Raw genomic sequence first — 21,594 nt, forward strand, 5'->3', positions numbered from 1 at the left:
GTGACTTTGCAAAATTTTGTGGCTTTAGCTGCGATGGTGCAGATGCCAATCCCGGACATACACACATACACACACACATTCAGCTTTATATATATTAGATATATACTGTATATATATATATATATATATATATATATATATATATATATATATGTATATACAAATAATTGTGTCTAGAGGGGGTTAAGGAAAACTCTGCATGTGTTGGCACAGGGGAAGGAACGCTCTACAGAAGTGATCTGTGACATACTATTTTTGCAGTAGGAGATGAGCAGCGCCTATGAAGTGCCACTTGTCTTCGTATCATGAGCTCCAACCATCTACAAATAGAATCTACACTCATATCAATGAAAACTTTCCATTGATGAGTATCATATGTGCATAAATATATTTCATTTGCAATCCTGCATGGGAAGGAAGGAGATTTCTGCTCCATGACCGCATCACATTAACAGTTAACTGTGTCTCCAATCATTAACTCAAATATTGCTCTACTATGTTAATAGCTGCAATATAGGAGTAACTATCTGCAGTTATTGGAGAAATAAGAAAAGTCTTGTTGGATTTACTTTGCCGAATCAAAACCACATGAACATTTATAGACTAAATGCCTAAATAAATACACTAAACGGTGTATCTTGTGCCTCGGCCAAGCCTGGGATTGTTATGATAGCAGCTTCTATGTATTTTACTAACAAAAAAAGTCCTAATTTGGAAAACGTACCACAAATCAAAGATGAGCACTTACACAATGAAATGAAAAGAAATAAAATGTTGGTCATGAGTGATGTTTGGCAGTAGACTGGTAATGATAGAAGGTGTCTGATGGATCAGTTATGCGCAGCGTGAAGGAGGTTTAAAATAGACATGTTCACTAGGGTTGAGCGAAACGGGTCGATCATTTTCAAAAGTCGCCGACTTTTGGCTAAGTCGGCGTCTCATGAAACCCGATCCGACCCCTGTGCTTGTCGGCCATGCGGTACGCGACTTTCGCGCCAAAGTCGCGTTTCAATGACGCGAAAAGCGCCATTTCTCAGCCAATGAAGGTGAACGCAGAGTGTGGGCAGCGTGATGACATAGATCCTGGTCCCCACCATCTTAGAGAAGGGCATTGCAGTGATTGGCTTGCTGTCTGCGGCGTCACAGGGGCTATAAAGGGGCGTTCCCGCCGACCGCCATCTTACTGCTGCTGATCTGAGCTTAGGGACAGGTTGCTGCCGCTTCATCAGAAGCAGGGAGAGCGTTAGGCAGGGTCCACTAACCACCAAACCGCTTGTGCTGCAGCGATTTCCACTGTCCAACACCACCTTCGGTGTGCAGGGACTGTGGAAGCTATTTTTTTTTTTTTTTCCCCTCAGCGCTGTAGCTCATTGGGCTGCCCTAGAAGGCTCCGTGATAGCTGTATTGCTGTGTGTACGCCACTGTGGAAACCAACTGCTTTTTTCAAAGCACATATCCTCTTGTTCCTTCCTTTCTGCACAGCTATCTTTTCTGTTTTTCCACACTTTTTATTTAATTTGTGCATCAGTCCACTCCTATTGCTGCCTGCCATACCTGGCTTACATTACTGCAGGGAGATAGTAATTGTAGGACAGTTTTTTTTTTTTTTTTGTTTTTTTTTTTTGTGGGAGATTAAGATTGGCATTTCTGCTACAGTGCCATCCCTGTGTGTGCCATCTCTCACTGAGTGGGCCATAGAAAGCCTATTTATTTTTTCCGTGATTTGTGTTCTAAAATCTACCTCAACACAAAAACAGTACATCAATCAGTGGGAGAAAAATATTGGCCTCAGTCAGGGCTTGTGTGCCACTGCTGTGTGTGCTATCTCTCATTCAGTGGGCTATAGCAAGCCTATTTTTTTTTTTTTTTTTTAATATTATTTGGTTTCTAATTCTCCCTGAAAAAAAAAAAAAAAACCTAAAAAAACAGTGGGAGAATAATATTGCCCTTTCAGCTTGTGTGCCAGTCTTGACTCCTGGGTGTGCCACCTCTCTCCCTCTCATTCAGTGGGCCATAGAAAGCCTATTTATTTTTTTTTTTAAATATTATTGGGTTTCTAAAGTCTCCCTGAAAAAACAAAAAATACATAAAAAAACAGTGGGAGAGTAATATTGCCCTTTCAGCTTGTGTGCCAGTCTTGACTCCTGGGTGTGCCACCTCTCTCCCTTTCATTCAGTGGGCCATAGAAAGCCTATTTATTTTTTCCGTGATTTGTGTTCTAAAATCTACCTCAACACAAAAACACTACATCAATCAGTGGGAGAAAAATATTGGCCTCAGTCAGGGCTTGTGTGCCACTGCTGTGTGTGCTATCTCTCATTCAGTGGGCTATAGCAAGCCTATTTTTTTTTTTTTTTTTTTTTTTTAATATTATTTGGTTTCTAAAGTCTCCCTGAAAAAAAAAAAAAAACATAAAAAAACAGTGGGAGAGTAATATTGCCCTTTCAGCTTGTGTGCCAGTCTTGACTCCTGGGTGTGCCACCTCTCTCCCTTTCATTCAGTGGGCCATAGAAAGCCTATTTATTTTTTGGTTTTTTTAATATTATTTGGTTTCTAAAGTCTCCCTGAAAATAAAAAAAAAAAATACATAAAAAAACAGTGGGAGAGTAATATTGCCATTTCAGCTTGTGTGCCAGTCTTGACTCCTGGGTGTGCCACCTCTCTCCCTCTCATTCAGTGGGCCATAGAAAGCCTTGTTTTTTTGTTTTTTTTTTAATATTATTTGGTTTCTAAAGTCTCCCTGAAAATAAAAAAAAAAAACATAAAAAAACAGTGGGAGAGTAATATTGCCATTTCAGCTTGTGTGCCAGTCTTGACTCCTGGGTGTGCCACCTCTCTCTCTAATTGTGGGCCATAGAAAGCCTATTTATTTTTTGGTTTTTTTAATATTATTTGGTTTCTAAAGTCTCCCTGAAAATAAAAAAAAAAAATACATAAAAAAACAGTGGGAGAGTAATATTGCCCTTTCAGCTTGTGTGCCAGTCTTGACTCCTGGGTGTGCCACCTCTCTCCCTTTCATTCAGTGGGCCATAGAAAGCCTATTTATTTTTTGGTTTTTTTAATATTATTTGGTTTCTAAAGTCTCCCTGAAAATAAAAAAAAAAAATACATAAAAAAACAGTGGGAGAGTAATATTGCCATTTCAGCTTGTGTGCCAGTCTTGACTCCTGGGTGTGCCACCTCTCTCCCTCTCATTCAGTGGGCCATAGAAAGCCTTGTTTTTTTGTTTTTTTTTAATATTATTTGGTTTCTAAAGTCTCCCTGAAAATAAAAAAAAAAAACATAAAAAAACAGTGGGAGAGTAATATTGCCATTTCAGCTTGTGTGCCAGTCTTGACTCCTGGGTGTGCCACCTCTCTCTCTAATTGTGGGCCATAGAAAGCCTATTTATTTTTTGGTTTTTTTAATATTATTTGGTTTCTAAAGTCTCCCTGAAAATAAAAAAAAAAAATACATAAAAAAACAGTGGGAGAGTAATATTGCCCTTTCAGCTTGTGTGCCAGTCTTGACTCCTGGGTGTGCCACCTCTCTCCCTTTCATTCAGTGGGCCATAGAAAGCCTATTTATTTTTTGGTTTTTTTAATATTATTTGGTTTCTAAAGTCTCCCTGAAAATAAAAAAAAAAAATACATAAAAAAACAGTGGGAGAGTAATATTGCCATTTCAGCTTGTGTGCCAGTCTTGACTCCTGGGTGTGCCACCTCTGTCCCTCTCATTCAGTGGGCCATAGAAAGCCTTGTTTTTTTTTTTTTTTTTAAATATTATTTGGTTTCTAAAGTCTCCCTGAAAATAAAAAAAAAATACATAAAAAAACAGTGGGAGAGTAATATTGCCATTTCAGCTTGTGTGCCAGTCTTGACTCCTGGGTGTGCCACCTCTCTCTCTAATTGTGGGCCATAGAAAGCCTTTTTATTTTTTTCCTTCATTTGTGTTTTAAAATCAACCTCAACACAAAAACACTACATCAATCAGTGGGAGAAAAATATTGGCCTCAGTCAGGGCTTGTGTGCCACTCCTGTGCGTGCCATCTCTCATTCAGTGGGCCATAGAAAGCCTTGTTTTTTTGTTTTTTTTTTAAATATTATTTGGTTTCTAAAGTCTCACAGAGAAAAAAAAAAAATAAATTAGGTGGGAGATTAATATTGACATTAGTGCTTGAGTGACAGTCCTGCGTGTGTGTCATCTCTGTGATTTGGTGTCACAGAAAACAGAGTGTGTAACATTGTGCCTGATTTTCCTTGTGGTCTCACCAACCTGTTAAGGGATATTGAAATCATACTGAAGTTATAGCTCACCGTGTAAGTTGTTTGACAGCAACAAATAAAGTTAGTTTGGTTACGATTTTTAAACAATGAGGAAGTCTGGTGCAAGAGGTCGTCGTGGGCGTTCATTGTCAGCTGGTAATGATGGTAGTGGTAGTGGAGCATCAGGTGGTCGTGGGGATAAAAATATTCCACCTAAGTCTGGAGCTGTGGAGCCAGTTTCGTCGTCAGGCTACACAAGGCCTCGAACGCTCTCTTTTCTGGGAGTAGGAAAACCGCTTTTAAAGGCTGAGCAGCAACAGCAAGTTTTGGCTTACATTGCAGACTCAGCCTCTAGCTCTTTTGCCTCCTCTTCCGAAACTGGTAAATGTAAAAGCAGCGCGTCGCTTGTGGATGTTCACGGTCAGGGACAAGTCGCTTCCTTGTCCTCCTCAGCAAAAACTACAACAAGAGAGAAGGATGCAGCAGGCGACACAACGGGTCACTCCATGGAGCTCTTTACACATACCGTCCCTGGCTTAGAAAGTGAAACATTTAACAGGCCATGCCCATTACAAGTAGATTCTGACATGGAGTGCACTGATGCACAGCCACAGCCAGAGTACTATGCTGCTCCTTTGACTCAGACCACCACATTGCCCTCTCAGGGTACAGATCCACAATCAGACCCTGATGAGACTATGTTGCCCCGCCACGAACGCTATACCACCGACCGACACAGTGACACAGACGAAGTTGCACACGAGCTCGAAGAGGAGGTAATAGATGACCCAGTTATTGACCCCGATTGGCAGCCATTGGGGGAACAGGGTGCAGGCGGCAGTAGTTCAGAAGCGGAGGTGGAGGAGGGGCCGCAGCAGGCATCAACATCGCAACAGGTTCCATCTGCCGGGCCCGTATCTGGCCCAAAACGCGTGTCAAAGCCAAAACCTGTTGGAGGACAGCGTGGCCATCCGGTTAAAGCTCAGTCTGCAATCCCTGAAAAGGGATCCGAGTCTAGGAAGAGTGCAGTCTGGCATTTTTTTAAACAACATCCAACTGATCAGCGCAAAGTCATCTGTCAAAAATGTTCAACTAGCTTAAGCAGAGGTCAGAATCTGAAAAGTCTAAGTACTAGTTGCATGCATAGACACTTAACCACCATGCATTTTCAAGCCTGGACTAACTACCAAACGTCCCTTAAGGTTGTAGCACCCTCGGCCAATGAAGCTAGTCAGCAACGCAACATCCCTTCCGTCACTGTAAGGCCACCATTTTCCGCACCACCGGCAGTATCTGTGCAGGTTTCTTTGCCAGCCAAAAGCAGTCAGGGTCAGGGAATCACCAGTTTAGTAGGAGGAAATATTGCATCTAGGGCACCGGCGGAAACAATACCGTCTCCAACCGTCTCTCAGTCTGCCATGTACACCGGCACACCCGAAAGTTCCACGATCTCCTGCTCTCCAGTCCAGCTCACCCTACATGAGACTCTGGTTAGAAAAAGGAAGTACTTATCCTCGCATCCGCGTACACAGGGTTTTAACGCCCACATAGCTAGACTAATCTCGTTAGAGATGATGCCCTACCGTTTAGTTGAAAGCGAAGCTTTTAAAGCCCTGATGGAGTACGCTGAACCACGATACGAGCTACCTAGTCGACACTTTTTTTCCAGAAAAGCCATCCCAGCCCTGCACCAGCATGTTAAACAGCGCATCGTCCATGCACTTAGGCAATCTGTGAGTACAAAGGTGCACCTGACTACAGATGCATGGACCAGTAGGCATGGCCAGGGACGTTATGTGTCCATCACGGCACACTGGGTGAATGTGGTGGATGCAGGGTCCACAGGCGACATCAATTTAGGGACAGTTGTGCCTAGCCCACGGTCTAGGAAACAGTTGGCTGTAGGCGTTCGCACCCCCTCCTCCTCCTCCTCGTCCTCCTGCAGAAGCTACAGCTCTTCCACAGAACGCAGTCGGCCAACCACTCCATCGGCAGATGACACTGTTGCACACCAGTTGTCCCATTATGGGCCAGCTACTGCCAAGCGTCAGCAGGCTGTATTGGCTATGAAGTGTTTGGGCGACAACAGACACACCGCGGAAGTTCTGTCCGAGTTCTTGCAACAAGAAACGCAGTCGTGGCTGGGCACAGTAGATCTTGAGGCAGGCAAGGTAGTGAGTGATAACGGAAGGAATTTCATGGCTGCCATCTCCCTTTCCCAACTGAAACACATTCCTTGCCTGGCTCACACCTTAAACCTGGTGGTGCAGTGCTTATTGAAAACTTATCCTGGGTTCTCCGACCTGCTCCTCAAAGTGCGTGCACTTTGCTCACATATCCGACGTTCGCCTGTACACGCCAGCCGTATGCAGACCTATCAGCGGTCTTTGAACCTTCCCCAGCATCGCCTAATCATAGACGTTGCAACAAGGTGGAACTCAACACTGCACATGCTTCAGAGACTGTGCGAACAGAGGCGTGCTGTTATTTATTTGTGGGAGGATACACGGGCAGGCAGTAGGATGGCAGACATGGAGTTGTCAGGTGTGCAGTGGTCGAAGATACAAGACATGTGTCAAGTCCTTCAGTGTTTTGAGGAATGCACACGGCTGGTTAGTGCAGACAACGCCGTAATAAGCATGAGCATCCCCCTAATGCGTCTGCTGATGCAAAGTTTGACGCACATAAAGGAGCAGGCGTCTGCACCAGAGGAAGAGGGAAGCCTTGATGACAGTCAGCCATTGTCTGGTCAGGGCAGTGTACAGGACGAGGTAGCGGGCGAAGAGGAGGTGGAGGACGAGGAGGATGATGGGGATGAGTATATTTTTAATGCCGAACCTTTCCCGGGGGCACAGGAAATTGGTTGCGTGTCACGGCCGGGTTCTGGTTTTTTGAGGGACACAAGTGACGTAGATTTGCCTGCAACTGCCCCTCAACCAATCACAACCGGAGATTTGACAACTGGAACTTTGGCCCACATGGCGGATTATGCCTTACGTATCCTAAAAAGGGACACACGCATTACGAAAATGATGAACGATGACGATTACTGGTTGGCCTGCCTCCTTGATCCACGCTATAAAGGCAAATTGCAAAATATTATGCCACATGAGAACTTGGAACTAATATTAGCAACCAAACAATCAACTCTTGTTGACCGTTTGCTTCAGGCATTCCCAGCACACAGCGCACGTGATCGTTCTCACACAAGCTCCAGGGGGCAGCAGACTAGGAGTGTTAGGGGTGCACACATCAGAAGTGGCGTTGGACAGAGGGGTTTTCTGACCAGGTTGTGGAGTGATTTTGCTATGACCGCAGACAGGACAGGTACTGCTGCATCAATTGAAAGTGACAGGAGACAACATTTGTCCAGTATGGTTACTAACTATTTTTCATCCCTTATCGATGTTCTCCCTCAACCGTCATTCCCATTTGATTACTGGGCCTCCAAATTAGACACCTGGCCAGAATTGGCAGAATATGCATTGCAGGAGCTTGCTTGCCCGGCAGCAAGTGTCCTATCAGAAAGAGTATTCAGTGCTGCAGGTTCAATATTAACCGAAAAAAGGACTCGTCTGGCTACCCAAAATGTTGACGATCTAACATTCATTAAAATGAACCACAACTGGATTTCGAAATCTTTTGCCCCACCTTGCCCGGCCGACACCTAGCTTTCCTATGAAAAGCTCTTGCCTGTGAATTACTTTTCTAATGTCTAATTTGCTGCAGCTGATTGTACAGCATACGACATGTTTACACCTCCCTAAATGGCAAAACTCCCCACACGGGGCCGTGGTATCGCGACTTGGCGCAAGCACCCGTGAGACTGCTGTTTGTCTGAAGAGGTGGGTGTGCTCGCTTTTGGTTGACGGCATTGCTACTGGGTCCCTCATAGTACAATGTAGTGTCTCTGGCGGTGGTGGTGCGCACCCAACGTCAGACACACCGTTGTAACATGAGGGGCCCTGGGGCGGTCCCGCCGGCCTCAAGAGAGTTCCCCCCTACCCCAGCTCAAAATGTGCTCTACCACGTGCAAAATTATGTCGCACAGCTCCACCAATCTTTAGTCTATTCGCTGACATCATTCAATGTCTGGCACTGACAATACAAATTTGTAGACATCTATGATGCAACTTAAAGTAGTCTGTGTCTGTGTCCTATATTGGCACCATTAAATAGTTACTGCCAAATTACAATGTCAGAAACTCAGTAGATGAGCCCACCCCTGTACCTAAGTATGCCACCTTTTTTTTTTGTTTTGGTTGTTTTGCGAGACATTAACATCTATTTATATTTTGGGAGTACTGGGACAGACACTCCTTGCACTACTCCTCCACTCACCACCAAGCTGCCTGTGTATCCATGTAACCGCTGTAAAACTGCCATGAGCCTATTGTTTGTTATTTTAGGCCTTTGATAGCCTGTCTGCGGTCCCTACTTTAAATACTCCTCCACTGACCACCAAGCTGCCTGCCCGTGTATCCATGTAACCGCTGTGAAACTGCCATGAGCCTATTGTTTGTTATGTTAGGCCTTTGATAGCCTGTCTGCGGTCCCTACTTTAAATACTCCTCCACTGACCAGACCACTGCTGCCCGTGTACCCCTGGAACCAATTATAAAGTGCCTACAGCCAGCCCATTTTCTTATGTTAGGCCTTTGAAGCCTGTCTGCGGTCCCTACTTTAAATACTCCTCCACTGACCAGACCACTGCTGCCCGTGTACCCCTGGAACCAATTATAAAGTGCCTACAGCCAGCCCATTTTCTTATGTTAGGCCTTTGAAGCCTTTCTGCGGTCCCTACTTTAAATACTCCTCCACTCACCACCACCAAGCTGCCTGCCCGTGTATCCATGTAACCGCTGTGAAACTGCCATGAGCCTATTGTTTGTTATTTTAGGCCTTTGATAGCCTGTCTGCGGTCCCTACTTTAAATACTCCTCCACTCACCACCAAGCTGCCTGTGTATCCATGTAACCGCTGTAAAACTGCCATGAGCCTATTGTTTGTTATTTTAGGCCTTTGATAGCCTGTCTGCGGTCCCTACTTTAAATACTCCTCCACTGACCAGACCACTGCTGCCCGTGTACCCCTGGAACCAATTATAAAGTGCCTACAGCCAGCCCATTTTCTTATGTTAGGCCTTTGAAGCCTGTCTGCGGTCCCTACTTTAAATACTCCTCCACTCACCACCACCAAGCTGCCTGCCCGTGTATCCATGTAACCGCTGTGAAACTGCCATGAGCCTATTGTTTGTTATTTTAGGCCTTTGATAGCCTGTGTGCGGTCCCTACTTTAAATACTCCTCCACTCACCACCAAGCTGCCTGCCCGTGTATCCATGTAACCGCTGTGAAACTGCCATGAGCCTATTGTTTGTTATTTTAGGCCTTTGATAGCCTGTGTGCGGTCCCTACTTTAAATACTCCTCCACTCACCACCAAGCTGCCTGCCCGTGTATCCATGTAACCGCTGTGAAACTGCCATGAGCCTATTGTTTGTTATGTTAGGCCTTTGATAGCCTGTCTGCGGTCCCTACTTTAAATACTCCTCCACTGACCAGACCACTGCTGCCCGTGTACCCCTGGAACCTATTTAAAAGTTCATAGAGCCTAGTTATATATTTTATTTACTATTAATAAGGCCATGATGGACTACGCTGTACCACGCTACAAGCTAACCAGTCGACACTTCTTTTGCGAGAAAAGCCATCCCAACCCTCCACCAGCATGTAGAAGACCGCATTGTCCATGCACTCTGGCAATCTGTGAGTACAAAGGTGCACCTGACAACAGACGCATGGACCTGTAGGCATGGCCACGGAAGATTACGTGTCCATTACGGCGCAATGGGTTAATGTGGTGGATGCATGGTCCACAGGGGACAGCCTACTAAGTCTGTCTGCAGTCCCTAATTCAAATTGTGCTCCACTGTCTAAATCGGAACTTCCACCTTCTGGCTTTCGGCCTATAGTATCAGAAATTAAACTGCATTTGGCCTTCAACTTTGGTTAGGGCCTACTAACGGCTTCTGCCCCTCCCTGGTGTTGCCCTCAACTAAATAAAGCTGAGCTTCAACCTTCTGCTCCAAATTACCATTTTGAAAAATGCAATAGGCTTTTCAGGCCTACTAAAGGAGTCTGTCTGTGTGCCCCTCCCTGGTGTTGTCCTCAACTAAATAAAGCTGAGCTTCAACCTTCCGGCTCTCATTATGTGGTTTTAAAAAAAAAAAAAGGTGGTTAGGGCCTACTAACGGCTTCTGCCCCTCCCTGGTGTTGTCCTCAACTAAATAAAGCTGAGCTTCAACCTTCCGGCTCTCATTATGTGGTTTTAAAAAAAAAAATGGTGGTTAGGGCCTACTAACGGCTTCTGCCCCTCCCTGGTGTTGTCCTCAACTAAATAAAGCTGAGCTTCAACCTTCCGGCTCTCATTATGTGGTTTTAAAAAAAAAAAAGGTGGTTAGGGCCTACTAACGGCTTCTGCCCCTCCCTGGTGTTGTCCTCAACTAAATAAAGCTGAGCTTCAACCTTCCGGCTCTCATTATGTGGTTTTAAAAAAAAAAAGGTGGTTAGGGCCTACTAACGGCTTCTGCCCCTCCCTGGTGTTGTCCTCAACTAAATAAAGCTGAGCTTCAACCTTCCGGCTCTCATTATGTGGTTTTAAAAAAAAAAAAGGTGGTTAGGGCCTACTAACGGCTTCTGCCCCTCCCTGGTGTTGTCCTCAACTAAATAAAGCTGAGCTTCAACCTTCCGGCTCTCATTATGTGGTTTTAAAAAAAAAAATGGTGGTTAGGGCCTACTAACGGCTTCTGCCCCTCCCTGGTGTTGTCCTCAACTAAATAAAGCTGAGCTTCAACCTTCCGGCTCTCATTATGTGGTTTTAAAAAAAAAAAAGGTGGTTAGGGCCTACTAACGGCTTCTGCCCCTCCCTGGTGTTGTCCTCAACTAAATAAAGCTGAGCTTCAACCTTCCGGCTCTCATTATGTGGTTTTAAAAAAAAAAAAGGTGGTTAGGGCCTACTAACGGCTTCTGCCCCTCCCTGGTGTTGTCCTCAACTAAATAAAGCTGAGCTTCAACCTTCCGGCTCTCATTATGTGGTTTTAAAAAAAAAAATGGTGGTTAGGGCCTACTAACGGCTTCTGCCCCTCCCTGGTGTTGTCCTCAACTAAATAAAGCTGAGCTTCAACCTTCCGGCTCTCATTATGTGGTTTTAAAAAAAAAAAAGGTGGTTAGGGCCTACTAACGGCTTCTGCCCCTCCCTGGTGTTGTCCTCAACTAAATAAAGCTGAGCTTCAACCTTCCGGCTCTCATTATGTGGTTTTAAAAAAAAAAAGGTGGTTAGGGCCTACTAACGGCTTCTGCCCCTCCCTGGTGTTGTCCTCAACTAAATAAAGCTGAGCTTCAACCTTCCGGCTCTCATTATGTGGTTTTAAAAAAAAAAAATGGTGGTTAGGGCCTACTAACGGCTTCTGCCCCTCCCTGGTGTTGTCCTCAACTAAATAAAGCTGAGCTTCAACCTTCCGGCTCTCATTAAGTGGTTTTAAAAAAAAAATGGTGGTTAGGGCCTACTAACGGCTTCTGCCCCTCCCTGGTGTTGCCCTCAACTAAATAAAGCTGAGCTTCAACCTTCTGCTCCAAATTACCATTTTAAAAAATGCAATAGGCTTTTCCGGCCTACTAAAGGTGTCTGCCCCTCCCTGGTGTTGTCCTCAACTGAACAAAGCTGAGCTTCCACATTCTGGCTTTCGCCCTATACTATCAGATATTAAACTGCATTTGGCCTACTAGTGTGGTTAGGCCCTTGAAACAGTGTCTGCTGCTCTTGGGTTTGCTACTCCACTGAACAAAGCAATGCCGCCTGTTTAGTCCTGTTACCAATTTTGAACTGCATGTAGCCTACTTTATTCTTTGGCCCTATATCTGTTTCCTCCTCATCCTGCCCATTGCCCAGCCACTGCTAAATGAGTCTGCTGGTACATTGACCGAGACCACTACATTCCCCTTGTACTCTACACAGCCAGAATCTGTCCCTGCTGAAAGTAAGGTTCCCCTTCCCGCATGTTATACCACCTTACACAGGGACAAAGAGGAAGGTGCAGATGAAAGTGCAGGTTCCTTCATCAGGTGGGGGGGCATACTCGTTGGCGACGTCACTGGCACAGGGCCCCTCAGAGTACACAAAAGTGTCGCTGCTGGTGGGAGGCGCCCCCGCCATGCAAACACACCGCCGTACTTTGAGGGGCCCTGTGCCAGTGGCAATGCGAACGAGTGGGCCCCCCCCCTGCTTGCTCAGGATCACAGCACTTGCAACTTTTAAATAATTACCTTTCCCTGCAACACCGCCGTGACGTAGTCCGCATTTCCTGGGCCCACGAAAAACTTGAGCCGGCCCTACTCCCCCCACAACTTTTGCCAAATGACCCCCAATTCCCTATGCCCAACTATTATTATAAAGTTAATTAAGATTGACAAGCTTCAGAAACAAGAATGGATGTTTTTGGCATTAAAATGGGCACTGTAGGTGTTTTCCTGGCCTCCACTCACTGCCGACTATGCTTCCCCATTGACTTGCATTGGGTTTCGTGTTTCGGTCGATCCCCGACTTTTAGCGATAATCGGCCGACTGCACTCGACTCGACTCTGGACAAAATCGGGTTTCCCAAAACCCTACTCGATCTTAAAAAAATGAAAGTCGCTCAACCCTAATGTTCACTAACAGCTTGGGGTCATTTTACCCATAAAATTTCATGATTAACTCACATATGAAATCGATTTTCTATTGTGTGATGTTGTAGGTGAAAATGCAAAATAATTTGATAGTTGGAAATGCAGCGCCCCAGAGTCCTGGTCGTTGCAGTACCGTGGCTCCGCCACTAAGGGGAGCCATGGTACGTCTGATGGCACTGAAGGAGTTCATCTGAGCAGGTATCACAGACACCAATACATTTCACCGCCGGGCCTCCAGGGGGAGCTAAGGGTTCTATTTACTAGGCCACTCTCCACACACTGGTAAAACTGGGGGTCAGGCAGGAAGTTAGACAGAAAGCCGACTGGATGGGAACCAGGCAACACCTTGTGGCAGAGGGTGTTGCAGGGGGAAGATTCGGTAGGGTCCCTGTCAGGGGTGGGATCCTGACAGAGGCCTGGCAACTTGAAAGAATGTAACGGGACCGTGCCTGCACAGTATAGCGGCGGTGCCCAAGGAAGGATTAGAAGCGAGATAGATTGTGCTGAGTGAGAAACGAGATCAAAGCAAGAAGGAGAATACCAGTAGGAGTCGTGCTGTAAGACCGAGGCAACATCCTACTGAGGCGCAAACAACCGGTGGCCGGAACGCCGAAGGAAGTATTTCTATATACAGCTTCAGGCAATACTTCGAACCTACAGCAGGACAGTCAGTCTCAGGCGGGCTGTCTCACCTAAATCACCTATGCAGTCTTGGGGGGCAACTTGTGGAGAGGGGCGACTCTAGGGTCCCGGAAGAGCTCCGAGCCTACCCGTCAAACGGGTGCCGTCCTAACCGTAACATCAGGGAGGGACGGAGGATTAGCAGAACATCATCTAATCGTGTTGTGAGGGAACTTAAGAAACAGACACAACAGTTGTGGGGACTTTCCGTAAGCACAGCAGGGAAGGACCGCAACACATAGCGCTAGAAGAAAGGCACAGATTTCCACCTGCAAAGAGAACTCTGGAGGTGCCATTGGACCGGCCGGACTTGCGCAGCCTGGTTATCCGGGATCCGGACTGAGGACCCAGAGATCTTCAGTAAAGAGGTAAAGAGACTGCAACCTGGTGTCCTCATTATTTACTGCACCGCACCACCACACTATCCACATCTACCACTGACTGTGCGCCCCTCGGCAGGGTCACGGATCGGGCCTAGCCACCGTGACAACCCCAGAACAAGAGACTCAGAGGCCCGGTACCGGGTACCCCTCGGCCCTGCGGCGGTGGGGGCGCTACAGAAACATGATAGATGGGTAGATAGGTAGATAGATAGATAGATAGATAGATACAGTAGATATGGGGTAGATAGAGGTGCTGCTCATAAAATTAGAATATTATCAAAAAGTAAATTTATTTCAGTTCTTCAATACAATAAGTGAAACTCATTATATAGAGTCATTACAGACAGAGTGATCTATTTCAAGTGTTCTTTCTGTTAACCCCTTAGTGACAAAGTCAATTTGCAGTTTAATGAACAGGCCAATTTTTACAATTCTGACCACTGTCACTTTATGAGGTTATAACTCTGGAACGCTTTAACGGATCCCCCTGATTCCGAGAAAATTTTTTCGTGACATATAGTACTTCATGCTAGTGGTAAAATTTCTTCTATATTACTTGCGTTTACTTATGAAAAAAATGGAAATATGGTGAAAATTTTAAAACATTTTGCAATCTTCAAACTTTGAATTTTTATGCCCTTAAATCAGAGAGATATGTCACACAAAATAGCTAATAAATAACATTTCCTACATGTCTACTTTACATCAGCACAATTTTGGAAGCAAATTTTTTTTTGTTAGGAAGTTATAAGGCTCGTTTTTTCCGGAGCTTCCCAATGCATTAAATAGCGGGAAAAATGTGAAAAATCCGCAAAATTAATGAACATGATGCGTTTTTTTTTCCGTGATGTGTTTTTTTTGCGGAAAAAAACGCATCATGTGCACATAAATTGCGGAATGCATTCTAAATGATGGGATGCATAATGTATGCTTTTTTATGCATTTTTATAGCAAAAAAAGCGAAAAAAACGCGAAAAAACGCAACTTGTGCACACTGCCTAAGGGTTAAAAGTTGACCAGCGATTTCTCATTTTTACAACAAAATTTACAAAACCATTTTTTTAGGTACCATCTCACATTTAAAGTCAATTTGAGGGGTGTACAAGACAGAATATACCAAAAATTGACACCATTTTAAAAACTACACCCCTCAAGGTGCTCAAAACCACATTTAAGAAGTTTATGAACCCTTTATGTGTTTCGCAGAAACTAAAGCAATGTGTAAGAAAAAACTAACATTTAACTTTTTTTACGAACATTATATTTCAGAACAATTTTTTTTTATTTTCACAAGTGTAAAAAGAGAAAATGAACCACAAAATTTGTTGTGCAATTTCTCCTGAATGCGCCGATACCCCATATATGGGGGTAAACCACTGTTTTGGCGCACGGCAGAGCTTGGAAGAGAAGGAGTGCTGTTTGACTTTTTCAATGCAGAATTGGCTGGAATTGAGATCAGGCGCCATGTCGCTTTAGGGGAGCCCCTGATGTGCCTAAACAGTGGAAACCCCCACAAGTGACACCATTTTGGAAACTAGACCCCACAAAAAATTATATTTTGCCCCCAAATTTTTATTTTCACAAGGGTAGAGGGAAAAATTAGACCTCCAAAGATGTTGTGCAATTTGTCCTGAGTACCCTGATACCCCATTTGTGGGGGTAAACCACTGTTTGGGTGCATGTCAGAGCTCGGAAGGGAAGGAGCACTGTTTGACATTTTCAATGCAGAATTGGCTGGAATTGAGATCGGACACCATGTCGCTTTTGAGGAGCCCCTGATGTGCCTAAACAGTGGAAACCCCCACAAGTGACACCATTTTGGAAACTAGACCCCCTAACGAACTTATCTAGATGTGTGGTGAGCACTTTGAACCCCCAAATGCTTCACAGAAGTTTATAACGCAGAGCCATGATAATAAAAAAATCTTTTTATTTTCCTCAAAAATGATTTTTTAGCCCACAATTTTTTATTTTCACAAAGGGTAACAGGAGAAATTGGACCATGGAATTTGTTGTCCAATCTGTCCTGAGTACGCTCATACCCCACAAGTGGGGGTAAATGTTATGTGCTGGTGGTTTAGGAGCAACATGGGACATGCTCTGGAGGAGGTGGTACCTGTATTGACCGCAGTTTTTGAGCTTAACACAGCACTAGAAGTAGCCGTGGGATGTTCCTGTCACTCCCTAAACACCTCGTCACAGCCGGAGGACTAACTACCCCTAAAGATAGAAACAGGAAAGCTATCTTGCCTCAGAGAAAATCCCCAAAGGATAGGACAGCCCCCACAAATATTGACTGTGAGTGGAGAGGGAAATGACATACGCAGAATGAAACCAGGATGTAGCAAAGGAGGCCAGTCTAACTAGATAAATAGAACAGGAAAGAATACTGTGCGGTCAGTATTAAAAACTAGAAAAATCCACCACAGAGTTTATAAAAATCTCCACACCTGACTAAAGGTGTGGAGGGTAAATCTGCTTCCCAGAGCTTCCAGCTTAACTGAATAAATCCATACTGACAAGCTGGACTAGAAAAAACATAGAAAGTGCAGGAAGATTAAGTCCACAACAAGTGGACTGCAAAAGAACCAAGCAAGGACTTATCTTTGCTGAACTGGTCAGAATATCAGGGAAATCCAAGCAGAGATGTGAATCCAACCAGGAACCATTGAGAACTGGCACAGGCTGAAGGATAGAACCAGGCTAAATAGTCGAGCCAGAAAGACAATCAGTGGAAGCAGCTGCTGACTACTAAATCCAAGGAGCAGCAGTACCACTTAAAACCACTGGAGGGAGCCCAAGAGCAGAACTCGCAAAAATGCCACTTACAACCACCAGAGGGAGCCCAAGAGCGGAATTCACAACAGGTAAACCACTGTTTGGGCGCATGGCAGAGCTCGGAAGGGAAGTAGTGATGTTCTGGAATGCAGACTTTGATGGAATGGTCTGCCGGCATCATGTTGCATTTGCAGAGCCCTTGATGTGCATAAGCAGTAGAAACCCCTACAAATGACCCCATTTTGGAAACTAGATCCCCCCAAGGAGCTTATCTAGATGTGTGGTGAGCACTTTTAACACCCAAGTGCTTCACAGAAGTTTATAACGCACAGCCGTGAAAATAAAATAATGATTTTTTTCCACAAAAATGATTTTTTAGCCCCCAATATTTTTTTATTTTCCCAAGGGTAACAGGAGAAACTGGACCCCAAAAGTTGTCCAATTTGTTCTGAGTACTGTTTGGGTGCGTGGCAGAGCTCAGAAGGGAGGGAGCACCTTTTGACTTTTTGAACGCAAAATTGGTTGCAATCAATGGTGGCGCCATGTAGCGTTTGGAGACCCCCTGATGTACCTAAACAGTGGAAACCCCCCAATTCTAACTCCAACAATAACCTCAACACACCCCTAAACCTAATCCCAACCCTATCCATAATCCTAATCACAACCCTAACCACAACACACCCGTAACCATAACTCTAATCACAACCCTAACCCCAACACACCCATAACTCTAATCCCAACCCCCAACCATAACCATAATCACAACCCTAACCCCAACACACCCCTAATCCTAATCCCAACACTAACTATAACCCTAACTCCAACACACCCCTAACCCTAATCCCAACCCTATCCATAACCCTAATCACAAACCTAACCCTAATCCCAACCCTAACCCCAATACACCCCTAACCCTAATTCCAACTCTAACCATAACCCTAATCCCAAACCTAACTCTAATCCCAAACCTAACCCTAATCCCAAGCCTAACTCTAATCCCAAACCTAACGTTAATCCAAACCTAACCCTAAACCCAAACCTAACCCTAATCCCAACCCTAACCCTAATCCAAATCCTAATCCCAACCCTAACCCTAATCCAAACCCTAATCCCAAACCTAACCCTAATCCCAACTCTAACCCTAACCCCAACTTTAGCTCTAACCCTAACTTTAGCCCCAACCCTAACCGTACCCCAACTTTAACCCAAGCTGGAAAATGGAAATAAATACATTTTCTTTATTTTGTTATTTTTCCTAACTAAGGGGGTGATAAAAGGGGGTTTATTTATTTTTTTTTATTTTGATCACTGTGATAGACCCAAAATGAACCAATAGGAAAAAATTTCCTATTGTTGCCTGGTGACGGCCAGCAGATCTCGGTGGGCTCACTGCGCATATGCCTGCCATTTTCTTCCCAGATGAAGATGGCAGTGCCCATGCGGGGAAGCAGGAGGGCCAAGGAGCACCAGGAGACACTGGTAAGTATCGGGGGAGATTGGGACTAGTGTTGAGCGATACCGTCCGATACTTGAAAGTATCGGTATCGGAAAGTATCGGCCGATACCGGCAAAGTATCGGATCTAATCCGATACCGATACCCGATACCAATACAAGTCAATGGGACTCAAGTATCGGACGGTATTCCTGATGGTTCCCAGGGTCTGAAGGAGAGGAAACTCTCCTTCAGGCCCTGGGATCCATATTAATGTGTAAAATAAAGAATTAAAATAAAAAATATTGCTATACTCACCTCTCCGACGCAGCCTGGACCTCACCGAGGGAACCGGCAGCGTTGTTTGCTTAAAATGCGCGCGTTTCCTGCTTCCCGCGACGTCACGGCTTCTGATTGGTCGCGTGCCGCCCATGTGGCCGCGACGTGACCAATCACAGCAAGCCGTGACGTAATTTTAAGGTCCTGGATGCCTAATTCTAGGCATTCAGGATTTTAAAATTACGTTCCGGCTTGTGATTGGTCGCGTCGCGGTCACATGGGCGACGCGACCAATCACAAGCCGTGACGTCACGGGAGGCAGGACACGCGCGCATTTTTAAAATTACGTCACGGCTTGTGATTGGTTGCGTGCCGCCCATGTGGCCGCGACGCGACCAATCACAGCAAGCCGTGACGTAATTTCAGGTCCTGATGCCTATTTCTGCATTCAGGACCTGAAATTACGTCACGGCTTGCTGTGATTGGTCGCGTCGCGGCCACATGGGCGGCACGCAACCAATCACAAGCCGTGACGTAATTTTAAAAATGCGCGTGTGTCCTGCCTCCCGTGACGTCACGGCTTGTGATTGGTCGCGTTGCCCATGTGACCGCGACGCGACCAATCACAAGCCGGAACGTAATTTTAAAATCCTGAATGCCTAGAATTAGGCATCCAGGACCTTAAAATTACGTCACGGCTTGCTGTGATTGGTCGCGTCGCGGCCACATGGGCGGCACGCGACCAATCAGAAGCCGTGACGTCGCGGGAAGCAGGAAACGCGCGTATTTTAACCCCTTCCCGACCCATGACGCCACATAGGCGTCATGAAAACCCGTGCCAATCCGACCCATGACGCCTATGTGGCGTCATGGAATGATCGCGTCCCTGCAGATCGGGTGAAGGGGTTAACTCCTATTTTACCCGATCTGCAGGGAGAGGGGGAGTGGTACTTCAGCCCAGGGGGGGTGGCTTCACCCCCACGTGGCTACGATCGCTCTGATTGGCTGTTGAAAGTGAAACTGCCAATCAGAGCGATTTGTAATATTTCACCTAAAAAACTGGTGAAATATTACAATCCAGCCATGGCCGATGCTGCAATATCATCGGCCATGGCTGGAAACACTAATGTGACCCCACCCCACCCCACCGATCGCCCCCCCAGTGCTCCGTTATAGGGTCCGGTCCCCTCCGTCCGCCTGCCGGCTCCCCCGTCCTGCTGTCCGCTCCCCCGTCCTCCTGCCCGCTCCCCCCCTGCTCCTATGTCACCCCCCCGTGCTCCGACGCCCCCCCCGTGCCCCGATCTCCCCCCCCTTATACTTACCGAGGCTCCCGGTCCCCGTCCGCCTCCATCATGGGCGCCGCCATCTTCCAAAATGGCGGGCGCATGCTCAGTGCGCCCGCCGGCCGGCAGATTCATTAGAGGTACATTTTGATCGCTGTGGTAGGTTCTATCACAGCGATCAAAATAAAAAAATAATAAATAAACCCCCCCCTTTATCACCCCCATAGGTAGGGACAATAATAAAATAAAGAAAATATTTTTTTTTCTTTTTCCACTAGGGTTAGGGTTAGAACTAGGGTTAGAACTAGGGGTAGGGTTAGGGGTAGTGTTAGGGTTACGGGTAGGGTTAGGGTTAGGGGTAGGGTTATGGCATGTGCACACAGAGCGGATCGGCCGCGGATCCGCAGCGGATCGGCCGCGGATCCGCAGCGGATCGGCAGCGGATCCGCAGCGGATCCGCCGCGGATCCGCCGCGGATCCGCAGCGGATCGGCCGCGGATCGGCCGCGGATCCGCAGCGGATCGGCAGCGGATCGGCAGCGGATCCGCAGCGGATCGGCAGCGGATCGGCAGCGGATCCGCAGCGGATCGGCAGCGGATCCGCAGCGGATCGGCAGCGGATCGGCAGCGGATCCGCAGCGGATCCGCAGCGGATCCGCAGCGGATTGGCCGCGGATCCGCAGCGGATTGGCCGTGGATCCGCAGCGGATTGGCAGCGGATTGGCCGCGGATCCGCAGCGGATTGGCCGCTGCGAATTCGAAGCAGTTTTCCATCAGGTTTACAGTACCATGTACACCTAAGGAAAACCAAATCCGCTGTGCCCATGGTGCGGAAAATTCCGTGCAGAAACGCTGCGTTGTATTTTCCGCAGCATGTCAATTCTTTGTGCGGATTCCGCAGCGTTTTACACCTGTTCCTCAATAGGAATCCGCAGGTGAAATCTGCACAAAAAAACACTGGAAATCTGCTGTAAATCCGCAGGTAAAACGCAGTGCCTTTTACCTGCAGATTTTTCAAAAATCATGAGGAAAAATCTCACACGAATCCGCAACGTGGGCACATAGCCTTAGGGTTAGGGTTGGAATTAGAGTTAGGGTTGGAATTAGGGCTAGGGTTTGAAATAGGGTTAAGATTAGGCTTGTGGTTAGGGTTACGGATAGGGTTAGGGGTGTGTTGGGGTTACAGTTGTGGTTAGGGTTGGGATTAGGGTTACGGTTGGGATTAGGGTTAGGATTAGGGTTGGAATTAGGGTTACGGGTGTGTTGCGGTTAGGGTTGTGGTTAGGGGTGTGTTGGGGTTAAGGTTGTGATTAGGGTTATGGCTACAGTTGGGATTAGGATTAGGGGTGTGTTGGGGTTAGTGTTGAAGTTAGAATTGAGGGGTTTCCACTGTTTAGGCACATCAGGGGTCTCCAAACGCAACATGGCGCCACCATTGATTCCAGCCAATCTTGCGTTCAAAAAGTCAAATGGTGCTCCCGCCCTTCCAAGCCCCGACGTGCGCCCAAACAGTGGTTTACCCCCACATTTGGGGTACCAGCGTACTCAGGACAAACTGGGCAACAACTGCTGGGGTCTAATTTCTCCTGTTACCCTTGCAAAAATAAAAAATTACTTGCTAAAACATAATTTTTGAGGAAAGAACAATTATTTTTTATTTTCACGGCTCTGCGTTATAAACTTCTGTGAAGCACTTGGGGGTTGAAAGTGCTCACCACACATCTAGATAAGTTCCTTCGGGGGTCTAGTTTCCAAAATGGGGTCACTTGTGGGGTGTTTCTACTGTTTAG

This window comes from Ranitomeya variabilis, chromosome 4 (genome assembly GCF_051348905.1).
Source record: "Ranitomeya variabilis isolate aRanVar5 chromosome 4, aRanVar5.hap1, whole genome shotgun sequence".
NCBI lineage: Eukaryota > Metazoa > Chordata > Amphibia > Anura > Dendrobatidae > Ranitomeya > Ranitomeya variabilis.